The sequence below is a fragment of the Atta colombica genome, unplaced genomic scaffold (assembly GCF_001594045.1).
Source record: "Atta colombica isolate Treedump-2 unplaced genomic scaffold, Acol1.0 scaffold11, whole genome shotgun sequence".
Taxonomy (NCBI): Eukaryota; Metazoa; Arthropoda; class Insecta; order Hymenoptera; family Formicidae; genus Atta; species Atta colombica.
Genome location: NW_017259195.1, coordinates 25,126 through 36,764, shown reverse-complemented (window position 1 = coordinate 36,764; position 11,639 = coordinate 25,126).

Genomic DNA, 11,639 nt, shown 5'->3' with positions numbered 1-11,639 from the left:
AGAGAGAGAGAGAGAGAGAGAGAGAGAGAGAGAGAGACAGAGAGAGAGAGAGAGAGAGAGAGAGGGAGAGAGGGAGGGGAGAGCGAGAGAGAGAGCGCGAGCGAGAGAACGAGAGCGAGAGGGGGAAGGGTGAAGTCATGCATATATTGTGTGAAACTCCTTTTACTCCCTACGTTGCATTACTAATCACATTATATCCGGGATCGCAAACAATGATCTTTCGTATCGCACGCACACATTTGTAAACTATATAATTGTATATTATATAGACGTATGGATGACAGCTGCGTAATTCTGCAAATGAAAGGTACACGCACCGCGGTGAGCCGCTATCAGACAATCGAATCGTATAAATTTCGTTACAGCAATAGAATATGCGCGTAGTAGGTACTATTCGCCCACAGTTTAGTCTCAGCACACTGCGAGTAATATACGAGCGATGGTCTGCTCTTGTTGCAACGGCATGACAAAGCTCGACCCGAAATACTACGTGCACAAAACACATTGCGCCCGTGATACCTTTGCCTAATCAGATCGAAATCACGCTAATAGATAGATAGATTATCGCGACATTGTTGGCGACCTCATAAAAAATGCAATACATGCGAAGCAATGCGATTGCATGTGATTGCACGCGGCATTAAGCCGCGAGTCACTGTAATTCTGTATTGTTTTTGAATCCGTAGAAGGAGAATAATTAAACACTACTAAAATTTATTTCGACGCACGTGTAATCGTATCACTTGTGTTTGATAGTGCAATTAAAAATTTTATAGTAATTAAATGGTGAAAATGAAAAATTAAAGTGAAAAATGTGGGCTTTTATTATGATTAATAAATTGTTGGTTATCGAAAAAACTGAGCTATAGTCATATTTTGAAGTGACGATATTGCAAAAAACTGTCCAAATTTTGTCTCGGTTGTCATTGTTTGATCATATCTGCAATCGTTTCCGACGGTCACGTTTTGTATCAATTTCCAATTTCACTACGTAAATAAAACATGTTGAGAGAAATCAACAACGGAGAAATTGCTGACTGAAATCGACGATTCAGAAGCGTCGCGTATAAATTTAATAACTTACAAAGTGCTGGAAAATGAAATAAAATTTGTCATTCAGTCTTTGTCAAAAAAAAGTTCAGTTTTGAGTTATCAGATAACTTAATCACTTAAATTTTTAATGAATTGTCCATTTAAATTATTAGAAATACTGTTTGAATGATATTAAAATTAGAGAAGATGATTGTTGAAAATATTCTGTAAAAGAATAATAAAACCTGAATAATAAAACAGAATTTGCAACATCTATTTCTTTTTAATAAATACACAAATAGAAATTACTTAGTCATAATTTTTCTATTTATAAAGCATGCTGTGATATGCAATCAGAATTAAATATATTGCGATATCATCGCTTTCATAGTGATATTTTTGGTAACGTTTGCATTAAAAACATGATGATAATAATGTAAAGTGAAATTAATAATTACACATGTTTATATCAACAATATATATTACTATTTAATAAGTTTTAACTTCTATATATTGAGATAGCTTGAAATTGTATTGTTGGTTTCTACGAGATGAATAATATCAATGAAGATGTTAATGAGTTTTTCGACAGAAAAGAGGTAAGTTAGAAAATTAAATAAAACCTGTATTTGTATTTCTATATTTGATGAAATATCAAAATATGTATATTTTTAATATTAAAAGATCTTAATTGGAAAATGTAAACTTGTTGTACGAAATTCCGATAATTTTATATCGTACATGATTTTAATCGCAATTTAGACTCTCTCTATCTCTTTCCGAATTATAGCACTGAATTATTCAATATATTATCAACAAATAAAGCATATTTAATCAATTAGTAGGTTTAATTTAAAAGTTAACGATGATTAACATCGGTGAAATTGTGGTTGTTATTCATATGTAAATATAAAACTTGATTAACTCATATTAGCACAAACACGTACTATATTTATTCCTCACTCTAATATTATGATTTTTAATTACTACGTTTTGAACTTTAACAATAACATATTTATATAGTAAGGAATATGTTAGTGCGCGTGTGTATATTACATAATATATTTAAAAAAAAATAACAATAAATATTTCACGGAAAAGATTTATAAAATGAGAATGTATATATATTGAAGAAAGATCTCTGTTATGATTCATTTTGGGTAAATGCTAGAACTCTATAGGCAGAATTTTAAAAAATAATAAGTTATTTTGAAGGGAATTTAATAAGGTTTAAGATAACATTACATGAAATTCAAATTTCATTTTTTTTTTAAATAAAGAAATGTAAAGAATGACCAAATCGAAGTCAAAAAATTGTGCTCCTAATATGACATGCTCCAAGAAATCAATAATAAAATGCAAAGTATACGAGTATTGCAATTAAAAAATTTTATTTCATGTTTCTAAAATACAAACAAAGTCAACGTGCACGAAAAATGAGCATGCGATAGATTGTACCCAGAAATTTCAGGATTTCCGTGAAATATTTATTGTTATTATTTTTTTAAATACTACATTCATAAAATATCTAGTTTAGGTAATACCTCACCGATTTCAAAATCTTTTAAATATGTTCTGGGAGAGAATGTCCTGAATGATTCCTTACAAGAATTAAATAGGAGATGGCATTGATATAGAAAATAATAAATTAAAATTTTATAATGAAGTCATAATGTATGACTTTCCACATGAAGCGGCTCCTCACCTTTTCGTTTGCTGGGGATGCACAACTTCTACGCGAAGTGATTATCACCCTACCCTTCTGTTTCTGCACTTTCCATAGAAATATGGTAAAATTCGGAAAGTCGTGCGCCTCGCAGGAGGAGGTGAGGTGGGAGTTGCTTGTGAAAATTATATACCCCGAAGCAGGAGAGGAAGTGGGATGAAAGTATACTCATATCAATATTCTCTACATATTATAGAACTTTAATTTATAATACTATACATCATCCTAAACCAATGCCATCCCCCATTTAATCTTCTTGTGGGTACACTCTTCCCTACAGGGCATTAAAACTCGGTGAGGTCATTTAAATTAGATATTTAGGTGCACTTCACATTCCTTTTACCAAAATTCTTTTAAACTTTTATGCATGGATTTCCTCCATATCCAGATCCATTCTTGGAATGCCAACGTTTCGCGAACTTTGCAGTCCACTTCATCAGGGCGAGGAGGTATCAGCCTGATACTAAGCTGTTCCTCCGTATTGTTCCTTTTTATGTTACACTATTTGTTTAAATGTTGGGGAGAAAGAAGAGAATTGTTGGTTAGGGAAGGGAAGGAGGAAAAATGGGTAAAATCGGTCTTTAATAATCGGGAGAATAGTTTTCCATATTTTATTTAAGTTGTAGCCATTATTTTTAAATTGTTAGAGTGTTTTTGTATCTCTATGGCTTCTCTATACTTTCTTGGAAAGTATGATGTAATGTTGGCTATTGTGGTCGTTTTGTCAAACAGTATTTGATATCCTGTTTCGATGTGGTGTTCTGATAATGCTGATTGCGTGTTTTAGTCTGACATTACGTTCTTTTATCCGTAGGTTGACCATTCTTCCAGTTTCTCCAATGTATATTTACAATGTATATTTGCAAGAATAAAGTATTTTGTATACTCCTGCGGAGCTGAGTGGAGGTCTTTGATCTTTAGGATTTCTTAAGATTTAGGATTTCTTAAGATCGTATCTTTTTGGATGATTTAAAGATAGTTCGGATATTGTGTTTGTTTAATATCCTGCTAATCGGATCTATTGTTTCTTTGATGTATGGATGGGAGAATGGATAGGATCCTTTCGTCTGATTGTGTGTCAGAGATCGTTATCTTGTTTGCGTATTTATTGATTATTTTGGTTGTCTTTTTTATCAGACTAAAATACGTCACGCAGTATTATCAGAACACCACATCGAAACAGAACATCAAATACTGTTTGACAAAAAACGATTACAATAGCCAACATTATATCATACTTTAGAGTATAAAGAAGCCATAGAAATACAAAAAGCCATAGAGATACTCTAACAATCTAAATAGAGATAACAATAGAGATAAGGCTACAACATAAATAAAATATAGAAAATCATTCTCCCATTTTTATTGGAGACTGATTTACTCTCTCCCCCTCTCCCCACTCACAATTCTCTTCTTTCTTCTCAACAAGAAGCATAATATAAAAAGGAACGATATGGAGGAATAGCTCAATATCAGATTGCTCCTCGTCCTGATGAAGTTGAACTGCAAGGTTCACGAAACATTGGCATTCCAAAAATGGATCTGGATACAGAAGAAATCCGCGAAACGCATAATCTTTATATAAAAAGCACCCGTGGAAGCCTCAAGAATATATATATGTATATATATATATATTCTTATATATATACATATATATATATATATATTGCAATTATTAATTGCAGAAACGGAAATAAAAAGTATAATTTGATTAAAAAATCTTTATTTATATTTATATCTATAACCGCAATAAATGAAAACCATACAAAATTTAAATTAATCGATTGGAATAAAATTATAAGATGAATTATAAATCCATATCTCTCGAGGATAAATTCTACCACATTCATTGTTTTTTCATTTTCCTTTGCTGATGAAATTTCGATCCAGAATGACTTGCCACAATAGTCTAAGTATGTATATCAATCAAAATAATCTGCGCTTTTCGCAGACCGATTTTTCTCTTCCCTCTTTCCAGTTTATCTATCTAATCTATCCGTCCATTTGCTTATTCGCCAACTACCTACGCCCGTCGTTCTTGGAGAAAAAGTTTGCAATTGGATGAAAGTTTCATTTTCGGTAATCAAATTTCTTTGTTGACTTTCCATGACAGACAGGTCGAAACACCAACATAAATTGCCGGAACGAGAAAAAGAAGAATAATCGAGCAAAAACAGCGGAATTGTTCACTTAGAAGATCCAAATCAGCAAATTAATATTATAATAACAATTGATCTCCACTGAAATAAAATTCATGTATCACATATTTTCTATTCACATAAGAAGGTAAAATATATTATAGATTCATATTTGTCTCTTGTTGTCATATATAAGTGTAAATTATGATAAACGCGTAGATAAACTCTTATAGGCTTAATTTTATTCATAATATACATTATATACTTATATATTTAATTCATTATATACATAAAATTTAATAAAATATATAAATAAGAAATAGGAAACAAAGGTCTATAACGGTTAAAGCTGGATCTTAATACTTAAATAATTCTAAGTGAATTTGTATTTATTATAGATACAATATATGTACATACATATATGTATATACTATATTTGTAATCATTTAATTAAACTACGCGCTGAATTTTTTTTTCGGATTTATAAACGCAGCTAAATTGTGATATTATTGTAGCAATATTAAAATTAAATTTTTGTTTATCTATAAAAAGATCTTTAAAGAGATGTTCATCTATTAAAGAGACCTTAATATGCTAGAAATTTATAAATAAATCCATATAGCACACTAACGTTCAATATCTTAGAAACGATTTACAACATTGCAATAACATCACGAAATGTAAATTTAATGTTGAAAAGACATTGCAGAAATGTTTAATGTCCATTGAATTGTAACATCTATGAGACATAAGAAATGTTTTGCATATTAATTAATTCAATTTTATTATTAAAATAAGTATTATTGATTAACATCATATTCCAGAACACACACGAAATTATAATTGAAAAAAAAAACGTTTTCATTTGGGAATTAAGTTTCTTATTTTCCTAAGCAGCCTATCTAATCTTATGTCATTCAAAAGTGTAATCTTTGCAATCGTACAGGAATTACAACTTCGATGATCTACGAACACTGAATTAGATTAATAGTAATGAATGTTAATGGATGTATAACTGTGACATATAAATACGTAGAAAGACCACAAGTCGACATTGCGCATCAGACCGATTAAATACAAACAATATATGCAAGCATTCTGCACGCGCGACCAATTTTCGTATAAACATGTATCGCTTAGAAATAAAATTTTGTTAAAAGATCAATTTAGGTGATTTAAATTTTCTATTTACATGACATTTTATTTTTTATAAAATAAAATATAGGTTTCGGTACATAATTTATTGTCATTTCAACGTTGCAGCAACATTAACAATCAATGTAGGAGAATCAATATAGATAAAAAACATCGATAAAACTTTAACATTCAATATTGCACCATCTCAGCAACATTCTTTATATTCTGTGCTGTATGGGAATTTATTTATTGCAAAAAATATTACATCGGTTGGGAGTCGAACCCGAATTTCCAACATTCTGTGCGAGCGTCCTAAGCTTTTTCTTTTAGATCATCGGGATTTATAAATTCACATGGAATTATTTAAGATCCAGCTTCGATAATTATGGGCCTTCATTTTCTATTTCTTATTGGTATGTATTTCCATATGTACAATCCACATGTGCAGTCAAATATTATATGATTCTTACAGAAAATATATTAAAATATAATATAAATATAATATACTAAAGTAATGTAATAAAATATAAATTATATATGGGCTAAATAAATAGGGGAGACTGGGGACAGTTGTAACAATTTTTAGAAATATACATATATTTCTTTATTTATGACATGTATAATATGTTTATTTCTTTCAATGCACATGACATAACAACTATTTATATAGCTTTATGTACTATTTGCAAAAAGGTATATTTTTAGGCTATTCAGTATAATTTTAAGCTGTTTACAAGTAAAATATCAAAATCCGAATTAGTCTATTCTATCTATTAGATATCTTGTTCCGATTTGGGGCAAAACGAAACAGAGCTAGAGAAAGTTGTAACATGTTCTAAAAATAAATTATCTGTTCTAAAACAAATTATCTGTTCTAAAACTAAATTTGCTGTTCTAAAAATATTCAGTGCTTTAAAAATAAATTATTTGTTCTAAAACAGATTATCTTCTTATATTATTTTTGTTTTTAAATCAGTAAATTTACTATTAAAAAATAATGAATTTGTGTTTTAGAGCAAAGAATTTGTTTAAAAGCAGTGAATTTGTGTTTTTAAAACAGTAAATTTATGTTTCAGAACAGATAATTTGTTTTTAAAGTAGTGAATTTGTGTTTGTAAAACAGTGAATAATATCTATTACAATAAGAAATACAACGCATTCGTGACCATAAGACATGAAAATGTGATCTCAGCGTGTGCTTGCATTGCAGTATTTTTGACTGTAACAAATTTCCTTATCTGAATAGTCGTCAACTTAAAATATTTCGATTCACGAAGCAGAGCGACACTTTCTTCTTTTTTTGTCAAATCTTTATTTTTACGCGAAAATGCATCAATTCAGTATTTTTAAAATACACTGAACGGACTCTTCTTAACATTTATCGTTAATTGTAATGGTGTTATAATGTCCTGACAAGACTTAGGATGCTCGCATGGAATGTAAGAGATCTAGGTTCGACTCCCGCCGAGATAATTTTTCGCAATAAGAATTAATTATTTACAGATTTTAATATATTATTTAACATTATTAAGATCGTTTCGAAGATGCGAATAAGCATGAAAAATTTGTTAAATTGCTATCAATTTAACTCGTGATATTACTGCGGTAGTTTAGTAGAGTTAGCGTTTTTAAGACCGAAAAATCATTTCACCACGCGTTTCTGGGAATTACATATGTAATATATAAATTTACAAGAATCGTACAAGCATTTAAGATCCAGCTAGACCGTGCAAGACTTTGATTTCTATAATTTGTATTATTAAATATATACGGTTCTATATATCATATTGATGATAAAAAGCATTTTAGTTGAAAGTTTAAAACAAAAAAATATAACATCAGAAATTTATTCTTACATGGCTTATCTAAACATTCTACATGTAACTTCTTGCAGCGCACGCGCGATTGATGTCGAGGCAAACGCAGACTTTGAGACCGACTATTTTTGTCCTTCATACGATCATCTTATCTTTTATCATTTAAAAGATATGTATTGTTACAACTAATCCCCGTTACAACTCCCCTATAAGTAATATATTCTTTAAATTACATACGGTTGGGATTTTAAAATGTCTAGATTCACCATAGTGCGATTGTTAAAGTATTCCTGATCTACATCGGACCTTCTTTGTAACTTGACTTTGTAAGGTTTGATTACCATAGCGATAGACTTGAAGAAGAGGATAAAGAAGAAGAGGAGAAGTGAAGAACTCATCGAACTTCGAGGACGCCTAACGCAAAATGTGAATGAATCCACGTGCTTTATCGCGATAAACGAAAATCTGACTATCCGGCACTTTTATTGCTTATTTTCTCATCGCTTGATGCTGATAATTGGTCTTCTCGTTTGGAAAACGACGATATCGACAATGAGCATTAATTTAATTACATTACAGAGCGACCTTGTCAATGAAATTTACGCTTGCAGACCGTGCGGACGATTTGCTTTCCTTCGACTTTGATCGTTTTAATTTACGCGAATTTATTTGTCATACATTTGTCTTTTGCTTAAAAGTCTATGTCGCATTATAAATAATCTCTATATAATCGCGTTTATATATATAAGATTTTATTCACTTTTATTCACTTTTATTATATATGTATTATAATAAATTGCGAAATATTTTACGATTTTCTTGGTCTTTCCAAATCGAAATTAAACCTCCTTAATGATTTGATATACAGATATCTTAAATGAAAATTTTTTATAAAAAGAAGTGCTGAAGAACTCGCATTATATACTACCGCTTTTAATATCAATTTTTCGAGAATTAATAAAGCAATTTGTTGTACGCACGAATATTACACGTACATCAGCGAAATCCCAAATAAGCACATACAAATCCTCTCTGGAATCTCTTTGTCGATCTTCGCTGCACTTTGACACGATTTATGAGGCACTCCTGCATGCCGATCCAATTACGTCGATATTATGATACAGACTATTATCGAAATTTACAAAATTCAAGTTTACATTCAAAGTGATGCCAATTGATCGTGCTTAACTTTCCGATATGCTATTATTACACTCTCTGCTATGTCGAAGAAATTCCTATATTGTTAGAAAAATTAGTGTATATAATTTACGCAGCGTGATTTTTCACTAATTTAGAGTTGATTCTTTTCTCTTGCAACCATTATGGCTGCAACTAGCAATCATTTGGGAATACAAATATAATTATATTTCAATGGTATGGTACTGACTCGTGACAGTTTCTATAACAATAAAGTTCAAATAATAAATTATACGTCATTATTTGAACTTCCTCCTCAAAAAAATATAGAGTTGGAAAGAAAAAAATATAGAGTTTCACGATAGATGTTCACGACAAATTAAATGCGAATGTTGAATTACATTCTTTAGTCCAATAGAATTAGACTCAAAAAGACCCATTTTGCGCAAAAATTGTAAGTTAATATTTCTTTGCACGAAAAGGAGGTTCGGAAGGTTATCAGAAAAGAAATGTATGTTTGAGACTCGCAAATCGTGTGGGAAATATGCAAAAAGAATTCGAATAATTGTAAAAAGCAGATTTTTCATTTATAAAACGAAAGATATCGATATATGGAAACAAGTTCACTATGAAAAATGTAGGTATTCAAAATATCTACAAAATGAGCTGTGGAACATCAAGATCGGTCTATTAGTTAAGCAGAAAAAAATAAAAATCATCTTTTTTTCACTCGCTCTTGTATTCAACTTTTCAAAACAAATTTTAATTAAATTTAAATGAATGACAATGCAAAACACGGAACTTTGATATTCTCGTAAAATGTATTTGATTGCAAATTTTGATTGCCCTTATTTAATGACAAAAAATCTAGCCCTAAAATGTTTATTAGTTTTTTTACAAAAAACCATTTGTTCAGTAAAAACTTGTTTGCAGAAAACTTAATTTCTTCATCTTTGAGCAGTCACATAGCAATTTGCAGGAATGATTTTTCTTCTTCAAGAGAAGTACGTGCACTTAGTAACAAAATGATTTTTTGCAATTAAATTATTTTAAAACAATTTTGAAAAGTGGGTGTTTTTTTTCGTATAAAGAAATGGAATAATTCTGTTAATATGCATCACATCATATAAGGTGCGTTCGAGAAGACACTATTCGCGCTATTTAGCGCTACAAACTGTTCGCAGAATTGCAGATAGCTAATAAACACGATCATGACATCACTAGCGTGTTACATCACAATTACATATCAATGCTATTCTCTCCGAGATAGTGCATTGATAAGCGTTAGCTATGGTTAGCGTTTGCAAGATCCGTAAGTAGCGATCCTAGGGTAGCATTGGTAGCGTTTAACAATCAAGATTAGATTAAGGGGAGGATTCTCGAATGGCACCAAACTTTTCTTTCTTTAGAATTTCGAATAATAAACATATGTACGTAATGTGTGAATTTCTTATTTTATCATAGTGAACGCAATCTCTGCAATTGATTGCTTGCCATTAGGCTAGAATGAATGTAATTCTTGCTTGTGTAAGTATCATCTTTATCTTTTCAAAGTTTCTGCAGAGTTCAATTTGTGTATTCGATTTCATTACAAATGTGAAAGTCGGAGGTATCTTGTACTGATGATTTTTAATTCGTATGTATAATAATAAAAGTTATTATTGCGCTGCAGATGCTTAAGGTCTTCATTAGACGTAGATATGCTTCTTCTCAATGACAACGAATGCTTATGCATTCTTCCTTCCTAAAAAAATTGTTCATGCATGAATATGTATAAATATGTATAAACATACATAAACACGCATAAATATTCACAAACGTGTATACATGAAATATGTCCATACATATGTTTATATGTATCCTTCTTTCTTTTGTAAAATTACTTTTTTTAGTATAATAAAAATAATAATAGTACTGTGAAAACATAAAAAATAAATTAAAGGGATAATTTTCGCATTGCTTGCTTTAGAAAAAAATAAGTTTTGAAAAATTTAAAAAAAATTGCTCATCTATAATTATGCATAATTTTATACATAATTATACAGAAATAATTTTTTAATATTTCTTCAAACTTGATTTTTTCTAAAACAAATAGCACGAAAATTACCTTTTTAATTATTTTTAATATTTTCACACTATTATTTTTATTATATATTAAATTATATATTAAAAATTATATATTATATATTAAGAAGTAATTTTATAAAAGAAAAAAGGATGTATGAACAATATATATACATATTTCATATATAATTATATATGTTTATGAATATTTATGCATGTTTATGTATGTTTATACATATTTATACATATTCATGCATGAAAAATTTTTTACTGAGTTTTATTTGATTAATTTACTCACAAGAAGAACATCTAGTAATGGGATCAGGAATTTTTATGCGCTTTTTACAGGCTGTTTTTGAGCGAAAAAAAACGACATATGTCCGGCTGTTAGCCATAGTTTCCAAGAAATCGATTATTGTAATAATCGAATTATTGTAATAATTTGAAAAACGTACTGTATAAATGAAAATATCAGTATCTTTATAAATTTCATTTAATGTTATTAGTTTTAATTACTTTTTAATTGCAATGGAATTTCATGAAATTACATATTACTATTATAGATAATTAAACACACATTTATGGAAT